Here is a 14,734-nt window from a genome sequence, read left to right on the forward strand (position 1 = left end):
CTGTTTGGCCATTATAACCATCATTACATTTGGAAAAAGGGTGAGGATTGCAAGCCGCAGAACACCATCCCAACCGTGAAGCATGGGGGTGACAGCATCATGTTGTGGGGGTGCTTTGCTGCAGGAGGGACTGGTGCACTTCACAGAATAGATGGCATCATGAGGAAGGAAAATGATGCAGACATATTGAAGCAACATCTCAAAACATCAGCCAGGAAGTTAAAGCTCAGTCGCAAATGGGTCTTCCAAATGGACAATGACCCCAAGCATACCTCCAAAGTTATGGCTTAAGGACAACAAAGTCAAGGTATTGGAGTGGCCACACAAAGCCCTAACTTCAATCCGATATAAAATTTGTGGTCAGAACTGAAAAATTGTGCACGAGCAAGGAGGCCTACAAACCTGATTCAGTTACACCAGTTCTGTCTGGAGGAATAGGCCAAAAGTCCAGCAACTTATTGTGAGAAGCTTGTGGAAGGCTACCCAAAACGTTTGCTACCAAATACAAAGTGTATGTAAACATCTGAACCACTGGGAATGTGATGAAAGAAATAAAAGCTGAAATAAATAATTCTCTCTACTATTATTCTGACATTTCACATTCTTAAAATAAAGCAGTGATCCTAACTGACCTAAGACAGGGAATGTTTTCTACGATTAAATGCCAGAAATAGTGAAAAACTTAAGTTTAAATGTATTTGGCTAAGGTGTATGTAAACTTCTGACTTCTACTGTATACAGTACATCCACTGTTATTCTGTACAACTTTCAACAGATACAAATTGCATTCAAGGGTTCCCCATTAGCTTTTAGATTAGGTTTTACACAGGCTGTTCTACATAATGTCTTCATCCTGTCAGGCAAAGAAGGAACCATGTAAATCTTATAACACACAAGGACGATGATAACACAGCTGTCAGAGTTGTATATAGTAGCTAACACAGAACACACACAACATTACAAGGAATAGGACACCTCACACAGAACACAGTAACAACAAACTTAACAATAGCTATGTCAGCTTAAACAATCAAAGCGAGCCTTGAAACTAATCCATCTCTTCCACTCCTACACTGCCACTGAGACGGCCAATCAGAGTGCATGTTTACTTTAAAACATAAAAGACCCAAAACATGTCTGGTTGGAGATAGAGTTTCAATCACATGACAGATTCATGAAGAGTGAGATCCTGTCACACACTGCAGTTAAACAAAGAGAATAAGTTCAAATTGTTTACTTCAGTCTTGGTTATATTTTTGGAAGAACTCATCAACTCAGTCATAAGATGTAACATCTCATGAGGGTCAGCGATGGTCATGCTTGACACCTTTTATTCACAAGGATGTAAAGCACACTAACTGCAGGTTCAGGCCCACAGGAGCAATATATGGGATCAGTGTCTTGCTCAAGGGCATTATTTAGGAGTAGGATTCAACCTGTAACCTTTGTAACAGCCCAGATCCTTTTTTTTTGGATTTTCTCCCCAATTTGGAATGCCCAATTCACTCTAAATCTTCATGGTGGCATAGTGACTCACCTCAATCCAGGTGGCGGTGGACAAATCTCAGTTGCCTCTGTGTCTGAGACTGTCAATCTGCACATCTATTCACATGGCTTGTTGAGCGCGTTACCGCGGAGACCAAGCATGTGTGGAGGCTTCACGCTATTCTCCACAGCATCCACGCACAACACATCACGCGCCCCACCGAGTGAGAACCACATTACAGCGACCACGAGGAGGTTAACCAACGTGATTCTACCCACCCTAGCAGCCAGGCAAATTGGTTGCTTAGGAAGCCTGACTGGAGTCACTCAGCACGCCCTGGATTCGAACTTGCGACTCCAGGTGTGGTAGTCAGCGTCTTTACTTGCTGAGATACCCAGGCCCCACAGCCCAGACACTTAAGGCGGCAAAATTTGGACAAAAAGTCATATTGCAATTACTTTGAAAAATACTGCGATTTGAACGGTGTCATGAAAAACTAAATATTTGTAATTTCTTTTGACCAAAATCTGGTAATGTTTTGCCTATGTTTTAGACTTTTCTTAGAGGCCACTCTTTGAGAGTTCATATTTGAGTCATCTTCAAAAAAAATTTATTTTTCAAAAACTCAACCTTTTTCACTTAAGCCACAAACAAACAAAAATAAAACAGTGAAAAAAAGAAGGGAAAAAACAATGTCTCCTTCAATATTCACATTGTACCTGTCCACTGTGTACCAGATTTTGGTCCACTTTGTTATAGGGTCAGCCGACTATTCATCATAGCTTTTTTTATAAAAATTTTAATTATAACTTGAATATTACATTATTGTATTATAATATTATATTGTAATAAAATCTTAATTTGCACAGGGCAAGTGGTCCAGTTAAACCAAAGAGTTCTAAACCAAGCTTTTATTTTGGCGGACAACTGCATAAAGAGTTCAAAACAGCTGTATAATGTGCTCCACATTTTAACGTCTTCTCCTGTCCACAAATACCCAGTGCCATGGTATTATTTGTATATTAACTTGTAGTGGCCAAGCATATTTGGAATTAGGCAAAAGTGAAATGAAAGGGAATCTGGAGCACTTTAAAAATTATGTGTTCAGCGCATGTAAGCACATGGAACCAAACTCGGAGCACATCTGTGAAGCCCTAGGCATACTTCCAATTTAACGCGACCGCTCAGTGTTTACACACAGTCGAACGTGAGCCTGTCAAAGTATACTCCACATAACCATATGCGCATACACAGGAGGTTGGGCGCATGCGCACTACAACAGCTTTGAGACACTGAACTATTTCTCTTCAGGCGTTTAACTTTAGACCCATAAAGATGTTTTTATATTTCTTCAGACTCTAATTATACAAATGCAGGTATCACCACACCTCCTGACACACGTGCTCTTGACGTGCACATACTGTTATTGTTTTTACCTTCATCTCCTGATGTTTAGCGCCGATTATATCTTCTAGCGCATCTTTGTCACAACAACTGCTCAAATGTGAGTGTTGCAACCTTGTGAACCCTCTAATTAGTGCAAATAACACCAGGCACATGCGTTCAAAGACGCGCGGTTAGAAAAATCAGGCTGTGCACGTTCAGTGCTCAAACATTCTGCTAATGGACCCTTTCACAGACATGTTTTGAAGCGTTTCCACCTTCTTTAACATAAATGTAGCAATCTTTTTTTATAATTCCAATTAACAATATTTTTAAAAATGATCATTTGTATTATATTACCCTGGAATAAGTTTTTTAAAAAATCAGTTACCACAGCTGCGATGAGGCTTCTAACATAGAAAGTGAGTGACAGAATATGTGTCCCATTTCTCTCTTCTTACTGCTGTTATCCAGCATTCTATATTTTTATCTCCTTTCGCAAAGCTGTGAAAGCATTATTGTTGATTTTTTTTCTTTTGCTGTTTGAGCAAACGAGTAAGCAAATATAGCGCGAGTAAGCAAAAATTGAATTTGCTGTGGTCTTCCAATCACCGCCATTCAAGTTGACCCTGCTATGTGTCTACTTCCACTTTCCAACCCAAATATGTGAAAAGGGTCCATGACGAGATTTGCGTCACGCGTCCTGTAAGCGGAAGCTCAGCTCATATGCTCATACTGAAGTACTGTATCCTTTGGGCTTTACTCTGAGCACAAGACGGAGTTATGGAGCACAAAACCGGGGGGGGGGGGGGGGGTTAATACTTATGGGTCATTGACAAATAAGGATGTACAAAGGTGTTATAAGGAGAAATCTTTTAAAAATCTAGTTTAAAACACTTGTGTCATGTTCTCAGAAATGTCATCTTTGTGTCCAATTTGGTTTCATACATTTTTGAAAAACCTTTATAGCATTTTCAACAAAAAATACATAATTAATAAAAATCTAACTTTAAAATTGTCATGTGGTGTAACCATTAAGTAAAAAGTATTATAATGCTTTCTTTGCATCTTGAATACATGAGTATAAACAACTTCCTTAATTTCCAAAAAGTTTTCAAACACATTTTTCAAGATACAAAAACAAAAAACAAAAAAACACACACACAATTAATTTTTGAGTCAAAAATCAAGAAGTTTTCTCAGAGTTACACCATATGAACAAAATGTGCATTTTCATGAAAACGTCTAAATAAATATCAGATGTTTTTTAAAACTTCACACTCAGTCTTGAAGGTCTAACAGTGTCTGCTCTGTTTTATGGCTTTTATGGTCAACATTAACAACAAAATGGCTACCTACATGTTGGTAACACCCAATGGACAAAAGTGTTTTTAATCATATTTCAAAACACAATTGTTTCACTGCTTATTTTTTTAAGAAATAACAATAAAAGATTATTCTGCACTAGTCATGAAAACATTTCTTGTTTCAGGAATTTCAGCTTTTAATGAGACTTTGATTTTTTTTTTTTTTTTCTGTCTCTGGACACCACGTGACATTTTTTTACTTTAAAATATCAATATGACTATAAACTCAGCAACTGAAATATGCTCATCATAGAAGAGGTGTATTCAAGCAAATGGATTGTGTGAATTGCATTTTTTATGTATTTTTAATTTAATAGATCTGGACAAAATTCACTTCATTGACTCTTAGGACACATGGCCATAATATGCACCTGTTACGCTCTGTTATTGTATTTTAGGATGAATTCTGTGAAAAGAATCCACGTTATGATCATGAAAAAGGTTTTTTTCTAGATCGCTCGCCCACTGCAGACATGCATTTTTTCTACTCCAATCTAGCCTAGGCTACTACTCGACCATGTTTGAAAGTGCGTGAAACATTTGAAAACTTGTGGCGTAAGTTTCATGTACGCACTAGGAAGTACAAATCAACCCATCGCTAAACTTCGACATAGCCTACCTGTTTTACAGTGTTTTCAGAATAAATCTGGTGTCTTTTTTCGCAGTGGAGAGAGAGCTCGCACGCTCAATGTTTCCAGATTGCGTGACTAAAGCATCACCATGGCAGAATATTTCCAAATTGTACAAGTGTCCAGATCTGATTGGGGGATTTCACCTACAGAAATCTGGCAACCTCACACATGTTGAAATCTAATTCTGACCGGCTAATCACCCTTATTTAAAGTCTGTTATTTATCAAACGTATTAAAATTAAATATTTTACTTGCATGATTAGGTCTAAGAAATACATGACACAATTGGATGGTAAGGGGGGGATGGTGGTTTTACTAGGGGTATGCTTTTTGGTATTTCTTACAACAAGGGGTATGGCATCCCCTCGCATCCCCCCTCAACTCGAGCCCTGGTAATAATCCACTAACACCATATAGACAGGACAGAGCAGCACACGCAGTCTATTTATTTAATTAAATCGCAAATTGTCATATTGCGATTTTGATTTTAATTTGAGTCCTAATACTTAAATCATTAAAAGTGAAGAGTGTCATTTTCAAAAATGAATTCCTGAACACTCCTCTTTTATGCTGTTTTTGGACAGCTGTGTCGGGCTGGACAGGCTGATCAAAAAACAGAGCAAAGTTCTGATAGCGCACTTTTTAGGGGAAATCAACCTAAGAATGGCTTACTAAGCCAGAATAGGAGAAAGTATTTAAAATTAAAAAACAAAAAACAAAACAAAGCAATTATAGGATTAGAAATGTTTTCAAACTTAAGTAATCTGATGATCCATTTAGCAGGAATCACAACGTAGAGTTGCACAAGTTGACAGGTTTAGACCAGAGATGACAGAGAGAAAAATGTAGCCTCTCAGGAAAAATCTTTTTTTAACAAACATTCTAGCTGCCTTAAGGCAACTTAGGCGGCACGAAAACACCCACAAAAAAAAACACATATACACACACACACACACACACACACACACACACAAATGAAGGGCAGCTCAGCAAAGAAAACATCCTGAGGTTAAAAAAAGGAAAGGAAAGGAAACAAAGGAGAGCATAAAAATGCTTCCTGGCAACAAACAACCACAAACAAGCACAAAAACACACACAAAGCAATTTAACACTATGTCATGCAAAATTAGACCTCTCCATTCTTCAGCCTCACGATAGGGCACAACATGAAAGCACACACTCAGGATGTGACTAGACAGACTGACTCGGGCAAATCTTCATCAACGTAAAAACACTACATTCATAAGCATTCAATGACGAATCTGAAATGACGTAGCTTTGACTTGACTTGTCATTTAAAGTTATAAGGATGGAATCCCATTAAGATAAATGAAACATAAACATAGCTTTTAACACAAGAGGAAAATTCTTCAATATTCACAACACAGTTTTAGTCTAGATTTGGAGGTTGTTCAAGAAACAAGATATATGACTCCAGCCAGGTCTCCTAAGCAACCAAATTGGCCCGATTGCTAGGGAGGGTAGAGTCACATGGGATAACCTCCTCGTGGTCGTTATAATGTGGTTCTCACTCTCGGTGGGGGCGCGTGGTGAGTTGTGTGTGGATGCCGCAGAGAATAGTGTGAAGCCTCCACACGCGCTACGTCTCCGTGGTAACGCGCTCAACAAGCCACGTGATAAGATGCGCATATTGACGGTCTCAGACACGGAGGCAACTGAGATTCGTCCTCTGCCACCCAGATTGAGGCAAGTCACTACACCACCACAAGGACTTAGAGCGCATTGGGAATTGGGCATTCCAAATTGGGGAGAAAAGTGGAGAGAAAAAATAAAAAAGAAACAAGATATAACCCAGATAATGAGTCATCAACAACATACTAGCAACATAAATGTGTGGGGGGCATACTAGCATATTAAAATTCACTCTATGAATATGAAATATATGTTATTTAGGGGCCAATGGGAACAATGCCCCTAGTGGTGATGAACAGGAACTTTGGAACAGGAACAACCCACAGTTTAACCTTACAACTCCACAAATGTGTTAGTTCTAAGAAAATCACTGTAGCACAGGGGAGGATAAACGTGAGACCCTTAAACACCGGCTGGTATAGAGGTGCAGTGTACTAATATTAAACCCGCCCTTACCGCGAAGAGGAAATTGTGAACATTCCAGAATCCTGATGAAGAGAGAGAGAATTAATTTTTTCCGATTAGAATCCTGTTATGACGCAATAAACCTCCATGTTCAGTTGAGATTGACTTCCTGTTTGAAGCCCACTAGTCTGATATTAATGCAGCTTTAAACATCTGTTTTACCACAAAGCAGGCATGCCCTGTTCAGGATTTTTAAAGTAGGCATGCCCTTTTTCAGGAGTTTCTTTTTGGAGTCAATTTGGCAAATACAGATTCTTGAAATATACAATAAGGACTCAATAAGAAAATACAAATTGACAACTGGCGTTGTTTACACCAATAACAAAAAATGAATTGCATTTATTCACGTTTCAAATGTTACAGAAGTAATCTAATCTACTTAACATACATTTTATTTATAATCAGTCCTCAATTTAAATACCTGACACTTAAATGCTAAGTGTGTTTTTTGAGATACTTAAGTCTCTTAGACCAGACCCAAAACTGACTGGGACTGCCCTGAAAACATGCTGTCTAGATGGGCAGCTCACTGGGTTGTGTGACACAGCCAGTGTGTCTCATTTTAGCAGACCTTAACTTGGACAAACCCCACATAACCCCAGGGTTATGTAGGCCACTGGGCCAGCTGAGTGGGTGCCATATATTGGTAATATGGTCTAAAAAAGTTGTATGAACTGAAACATTAAATTGGGTACTAAATATTCCAACAAGACCTTACAAATAAGTATAATGGTGATCTATAATTTTTTCCAAAATCCACACATACACTGCAAAAACTGTTGGTACTGTAAAATCATTACAGTTAATTTGTTTAATGGTTATTCTGTTCATATTATATATATATATATATATATATATATATATATATATATATATATATATTTTTTTTTTTCTTTTCTTTTTTTTTATTTATTTTTTTTTTGGTGGTGGAGAATACCAAGCTACCACAGTTGCAATGTATAAAAAATAATAATAATATTTAGTAGCTGTAGTAACGATGATATTTTGGTGGAAACTATGGCTACAATGGTACATATTTGCAGGCGGAATTCAAACACACTGCTGTGTTTTGCAGGAGCTCCATCTACTCTACCGGCCGTGTGTGTTTCTGCGGGCCGGCGCTGCCACGTAGAATAAGTTATTTGGGAAATGCAATGAGACTAAACCGTTTTAAAAACACCTTGGCTACAGTATAGGTGCAAAATAAAGTTATAACAATGAAACTCACCTTGTTGGTGACGATAAATCCACGTATTCCTAAAGTATTCCCAAACAAACCTTCCTTCATGTAACTATTTGATTCTTGCTCCGTACTGGCCAGTCTAGCACATAATCCCGAGCTGCGAACTCAACCCCATCGGGCTCCCCAACACTAACAAATCACTATACATATGGAGGGAATTTCCCAACCGTGTGTAGGAGGGGTGACAAACGCCAAAGGAATAGACCGGAAACTCGTCTGCTAAACTGTATCGCTTTCCCTCGATTTTTAAAAGCAACGCATGGGCTGCGCTATATTTGTGCGGTCGAGCTGTTTACATTTAACCAAGCGTGTGAGAAAGACCACCCCTCTGCAGCTGACGTTGGTAGTGTCCACGGCTGGCCAACACGCCTTTCCCTCAGCCTGCAGGAAAAATGACCAATCCTACCTGAATCTTAACTAAAGCTAGGGCTCAAGCTTATGAATATTAATTAGGTCAGGCGGACGTTGCTTGGTAACCCTCCTGGAGCGTCCAGTTGCGTAGCTAGGTAAATATTCATGAGCCAAACCTTCTCCTCGTTGGTTGGCCAGCTGAAACGCTCCCACGTTTGCGCCTATTGGCCATGCGTCACGTTACGTAATTAATATTCATAAACTAGGCCTCCACTCTAGTAGGATTGGTAAATTCGCAGCCTTTGGAATGCTGTGCTGGAACGGGGGGCGTAGGCGTTTTCATCCTGCATTTTAGTTTTCCCAACTTTGTCATCTCAATTTAATGTCTTTATTGCAAATTAAAGCCCCTAAAACTATCAGACATATATATTTAAGGGGTAGTTCACACAAAAAGAAAACATTCTGTCATCATTTACTCACCTTTATGGTGTTCCAAACCTGTGGAACATAAAAAGAAATTAGGCAGAATGTTAGGTTCTGTCTGGAGTGGGGGGATGCAATAAAAGTTAATGGTGACTGAGGCTGTCAATCCCAAACATGCTGCGTAACAGCTCCTTTTGCGTTCCTGCAGAGGAAAGAAAGTCATTAAACAACATCAGGTCTAGAACATGAGCATTGAACGATTCCTTTGATGTCAAAATGAAGCCAATTTAATATACAGGAGTGCATCCTTTGTCTTAATCATTAATCTTGCATGTTGGAGCTGTTTGTGGCTTTGAGGCATGGTGAAGGGTTAGTTTAGTCTTAAGTGTTTGGGTTGGGTTTGCTGGGATCATTATTTTCCCTAGAGTTAAAGGGATAGTTCACCTAAAAATGAAAACCCTCATCATTTACTCACCCTCATCCTATCCCAGATGTGTATGACTTTCTTCTGTGAAAACAAAGATTTTTAGAAGAATATTTTAACTCTGTAGGTCCATACAATTAATGGTGAAAATGTTGAAGCTCCAAAAATAACATAAAGGCAGCATAAAAGTAATCCATACAACTCCAGTGGTTACATACATGTCTTCAGAAGCAATATGATAGGTGTGGGTGAGAAACAGATTTTTAAGTTGTTTTTTTACTATAAATCTCTTTCCTGCCCAGTACAAATGAAGAAGAATGTGGAAGTGAAATTGTTGATTTATAGTAAAAAAGGACTTAAATATTGATCTGTTTCTCACCCACAACTATCATATCACTTCAAAAGACATTGTTTAAACCACTGAAGTCATATGGATTACTTTTATGCTGCCTTTATGTGCTTTTTGAGCTTCAATGTTCTGGCCACCATTCACTTGCATTGTATGGACAGAGCTGAGATATTCTTCTAAGAATCTTTGTTTATGTTCTGCAGAAGAAAAAAAGCCATACACATCTGAGATGGCATGAGGGTGAGTAAATAAATGATGAGAGAATTTTCATTTTTGTGTGAACTATCCCTTTAATATACATCTCTGTTAAGCAAGAGGGTGAAAGGGAAACTAACTAGAAAAAATGAACAAATGGAGATGGTTTCAGGTCATGACCTTGTGTGAGAACACACACATTCACTGCTGGAGTGTGTGTTTGTCTTCATTCAAGCCGTGTAAATGTGAGGCCCCAAACATGTTGTTGTGAGATTCCTCATGATGAGTCCTTGGTGTTAACACAATTATCCAGTGCCCTGCACTCAGATACGGTAGTTCAGACAAAAACAACATCAGTGGAAATAGTGAATGATTGTGTTGCATTCAGACACATATAGACTTAATTATTTGTTTAAACCAATCTAATTTCAAGAGACATCACAGAATGGTGTGGCATTTAATGGAAATACAAACATATAGTTTTCAGAGGAAACAAAAACAGTTCTGAACTCTGAATCGTCATTGGAGTGAAGAACATGTCATCCAAATGTTAAAAAGCATCTTATAGAATAACTGTAACAGATTATTTTATAATTGCAGTACTGGTGTTAATTTATGTGTAACATGTTGTTTCTGCAGAGTAACTGACTCTTTGAAGGACTTTTTTTGTCACATATTCCCTGTTGTTTGTATTGACTTTTATGTTGAAATTCTGGTTTAGTTCCCTGTTCCTGTTTCCTGTTAGTTTTGTAGTCCTTTGTAGTTTCTTTTCATGATTGGTTTTCCCCTGATTGTTTCCCCAGGTGTTCCTCGTTCCCTTGTTTTCCCTTGTGTATTTAAGCCCTTGTTTTCCCCTGTTTTTTATTTTTTTTTTTTGTCAGTCTTCATCTGTATTATGCTGTACTTTGTTTCCTGTGTTTTGTTTCATTATGTTCTGAGTTACCTGGTTTACTTTTGCTTTATTAAAAAAGGCTGCATTTAGATCCTCATTCCTCTCCTGTCTCGTCACATTTTGAAAGCAAGTTAAGCTCCATAGACAACATCTGTGACCTGCTGTCAGTTACCACGGAAAATAATTTTGACATTTAAAACAATCAAAAATGTGTTTATCTATTAAAAGGAATGTTTCAGGTTCAATTCAAGTTAAGCTCAATTGACAGCATTTGTGGCATAATACTGATTACCACAAAAATTTATTTTGACTCGTCCCTCCTTTTCTTTCAAAAAAAGCAAAAATCTGGTTAACAGTGAGGCTTTTACAATGGAAGTGAATGTGGCCAATTTTTGGAGGATTTAATGTGAAGCTTATAATTTTATAAAAGCACTTACATTAATTCTTCTGTTAAAACTTGTGCATTATTTGAGCTCTAACGTTGTTTAAATTGTAATTTTTACAGTCGTTTTAGGGTTTGTTGACATTACAGCGTCATGGTAAAGAAGTTGTACAATTGGCTATAACTTTACACAGAAAAGGTTTATAAGTGATTTTATTACACTAAAATCATGTTTACACATACAGTATATCCTTTATGTCTTGTGGCTAAACTTTTGAAACATTGAGTATTTTAACGTTCAGAAATTGGCCCCCATTCACTGTCATTGTAAGTGCCTCACTGTAACCCAGATTTTTTTTTCAAGAAAAGGAGGAACAAGTCGAAATGAATTTTTGTGGTAATCAGCATTATGCCACAAATGCTGTTGATTGAGCTTCACTTGTACTGAACACGGAACATTCTTTTAAGTATTTAGAGTGGGGAAAAAGGGGAGTCATTTTGTTGTAAGTCTTGCAGGGAAAAGCAGAGAATATTTAAGTAAATATTTGATCCTGTTTGGGTTTCTGTGCACAGTCCGGAGTCCAGAGACAGAGAAAAGAGACATTAAAGCTTCCTATTTAGTTTCAATGAAGATAAAGCGTGCAGCAGTCACACATGAAGGTCAGAGACACATAACTACACGTGCTTGGTTTTGGTTTCATGATTTGCACATTTTTGTCTAATTACGTACAATATATGCTAGCAATCTAAATAAATTTTCCTCTAAAGTAAAAAATGTACATCTATCTGTCCCCATTACTCATTTCCACCTTATTTAAAGGTATACTACTGTTTTCATGATTCTTCAGGATTTATGTTGTACTTTTGTTCTCTATCCTTGTTGTTAGATCAAGCAGATTAACTTTTCTGCAATACACAAAACGACTTTTAATTTTATGTTGCCCCTAACCTGCTAAAAGATCTCTATCGATTGTCTACATAAGATTAAACACTTTGTGTGTGACCTGAATTCCTGTGTGTTAGTGTCATCCCTGAGCTGGATAAAACAGGTCTCTTGTTCTTCAGGGAGCTCACAGGTGTGTGTGTGTGTGTGTGTGTGTGTGTGTGTGTGTGTGTGTGTGTGTGTCTTTAAAAAGAAAGAGTATAGTCTCTCTCTCTCTCTCTTTCTCTTTCTCTCTCTCTCTCTCTCTGTATATATATATATATATATATATATATATATATATACACACACACACACAGTATATACCAATACATACACAATAAAAGGAATAACAATATATACACACCAAACCTCGGTTAAATCAAAAAAGCCAAAGCTAAACATCAGGATTAGAACCTCTGCTGAGTTCAGAATAGAAAGTAAGTCAGTGCCTGTTGTCCTAAATTAATCTTAATATTGCTGGAGAAGTCTAGATGCTATGAGTGTAATTTTAAAAGCCCTTATTCTGTCAGCAACCCTCTATATTGTACTGACACATTTTTTTGTGGAAGGTATTTACTGTGTGGCCATTTGCATAGACACATTTAAATTAGCTGAATTTTTCAAATACTAATCAGAATATAAATGCACCTGCTGACAGATTGACATGTCAGCACAGGGTTGAGCATACAAATGCCCTTCTGGAACATCATCAACAGACTTTCCTATTGAAAGGTGTGTATACCTCATTGATAAAAATTACATGATCTGTTTTACATCATCTTCAGGAGTGCATCTTTAGATGTGCTGACTGAGAAATTCATCTGAAAGATTTTATAATCTGGGAAAGTCGATAACAATAGCAGTTACAGGTAAGATATTTAATCATCTGCTTAAATATTGCTAACATTTTCCTTAAATAAAAATGTATTTAAGAGATAGTGTGCAGTCAGGCGGTCATTATCAGCTACTTGCCAAATACAGTAAATAAGTAATTGCATGAAAATGGAATATTTATTTAAATTGAAATCGCAGAGACCGCAGAGTGATGCGAGAGACATGAAACTAGCACAGGTCATACACATACAATAGCAGTCATTGTACAAAAATATTTGACTGCAGAATTCTATGACTGACCAATCAGAACGCAGTATTAAGAAGCTGCAATAAGTGCAATCAACTGTTTTGTACTTCTGTTTGAAACACTGTCTCCGCACTGTCACCTGATCAGTTCCTGTTACAATCACACATTCACTGATGTTCGTCAAACCATCAGCTTTGGAGATGGGAAAGTGTGTTTGTGTGAGATGACACAGCATGCTGATACACACTGGTGCTTCTCTCTCCTCCTGTAGTTCTAGTCTGGGAAGAACAGTGAAACCTCAGAGCAGAAAACGTCATTGTTTTCTCTCAAACAAATGAGATCTGTAGAATCCACAACAGTTTTAGTGTTGCAGTTTGTGCTTTGTTGCTGACTGACTGACCCTACAGGATCCCAGCAGCCCACAGCAATGTGAAGGCAAAGTCATGTCCTTGTCACTGTGACACTGCTGGTTTGGAAGAACAAGAGCATGACAAGAACCCTAAAGGGCTGCAAATTCAGGAAAAAACAGAAACAGGAAAATCTAAGAAAACCACTCCCTTTCCCATGTGTTTTCTTTCTTTCTATACTTAAATGCTGTTAGATGAAATCAGATATGTTTCAATGCAAATACTTTAATGCTTTTCCTGAACACTCTGACCAAACAGATTACATTTAAAAGATAAATCATCCATTCATTCAAAATAATTATATTTAATAAATAACAGTGGCATTAACTTTTTCTCTCTTTTATTTGTTGGTCTGTGCAACACACTCTCACAGAGAAATCATCAGAATTCGTACGACTATTCTAAATTTGGCTAATTTGTATGATATTGTGCGATTGCACTCGTTTGAATTCCTACAACTTTCACTACAGCCAATGACGTCGCTGGACATCGTTTCATCTAATACATGACAGTTACTTACTTCTGTCACACACAACAGCTTCCTATCATGTTTACACACTCTATTGATTGGTTAAGTTTAGATAAGGGGTTTGGGTAAGGGCATAATATTAATAAGTATGTCCTTAACGCCTCGTGCGTGGAACTCATGCTTACTTCCACATTAGACATCCAGGAACTTGCACGTGATGAAGTCGTACGAGTTTATGCAACCAACATCGTGCAAGACCATACGAAATAGCCAACTCGTAAATGATGTACCATGCAGATATAATATATTCAGATGTAACCTATTAAGATGGACTTTAAAGGAATATTCCAGTTCAATACAAGTTAAACTCAACCGACAGCATTTGTGGCATAATGTTGATTACCACAAAAAATATGTAGACTTGTCACTACATTTCTTTAAAAAAAGCAAAAGTCTAAGCTGCAGTGAGACACTTACAATGGAAGTGAATGGGGGTCAATCTTTTGAGGGTTTAAAGGCAGAAATATGAAGCTTATAATTTTATAAAAGCATATTCTGTTAATACCCATGTATTATTTGAGTTGTAACGTTGTTTAAATCGTCATTT

General features: G+C 37.5%; 1 protein-coding gene across 3 annotated transcripts in view; it reads right to left on the reverse strand.

The window, feature by feature from the left end:
* LOC127411647 (FERM domain-containing protein 6-like) overlaps positions 1-8,647 on the reverse strand; it is a 31,656-nt gene extending 23,009 nt beyond the window's left edge. For all 3 annotated transcript variants that reach the window (XM_051647358.1, XM_051647359.1, XM_051647360.1), the window contains exon 1: positions 8,215-8,647. The gene's annotated coding sequence lies outside the window, so the exon portion shown is untranslated. The remainder of the gene's footprint in view (positions 1-8,214) is intronic.
* Between the last annotated feature and the right edge of the window lie 6,087 nt (positions 8,648-14,734).

This window comes from Myxocyprinus asiaticus, chromosome 21 (genome assembly GCF_019703515.2).
Source record: "Myxocyprinus asiaticus isolate MX2 ecotype Aquarium Trade chromosome 21, UBuf_Myxa_2, whole genome shotgun sequence".
Lineage (NCBI taxonomy): Eukaryota > Metazoa > Chordata > Actinopteri > Cypriniformes > Catostomidae > Myxocyprinus > Myxocyprinus asiaticus.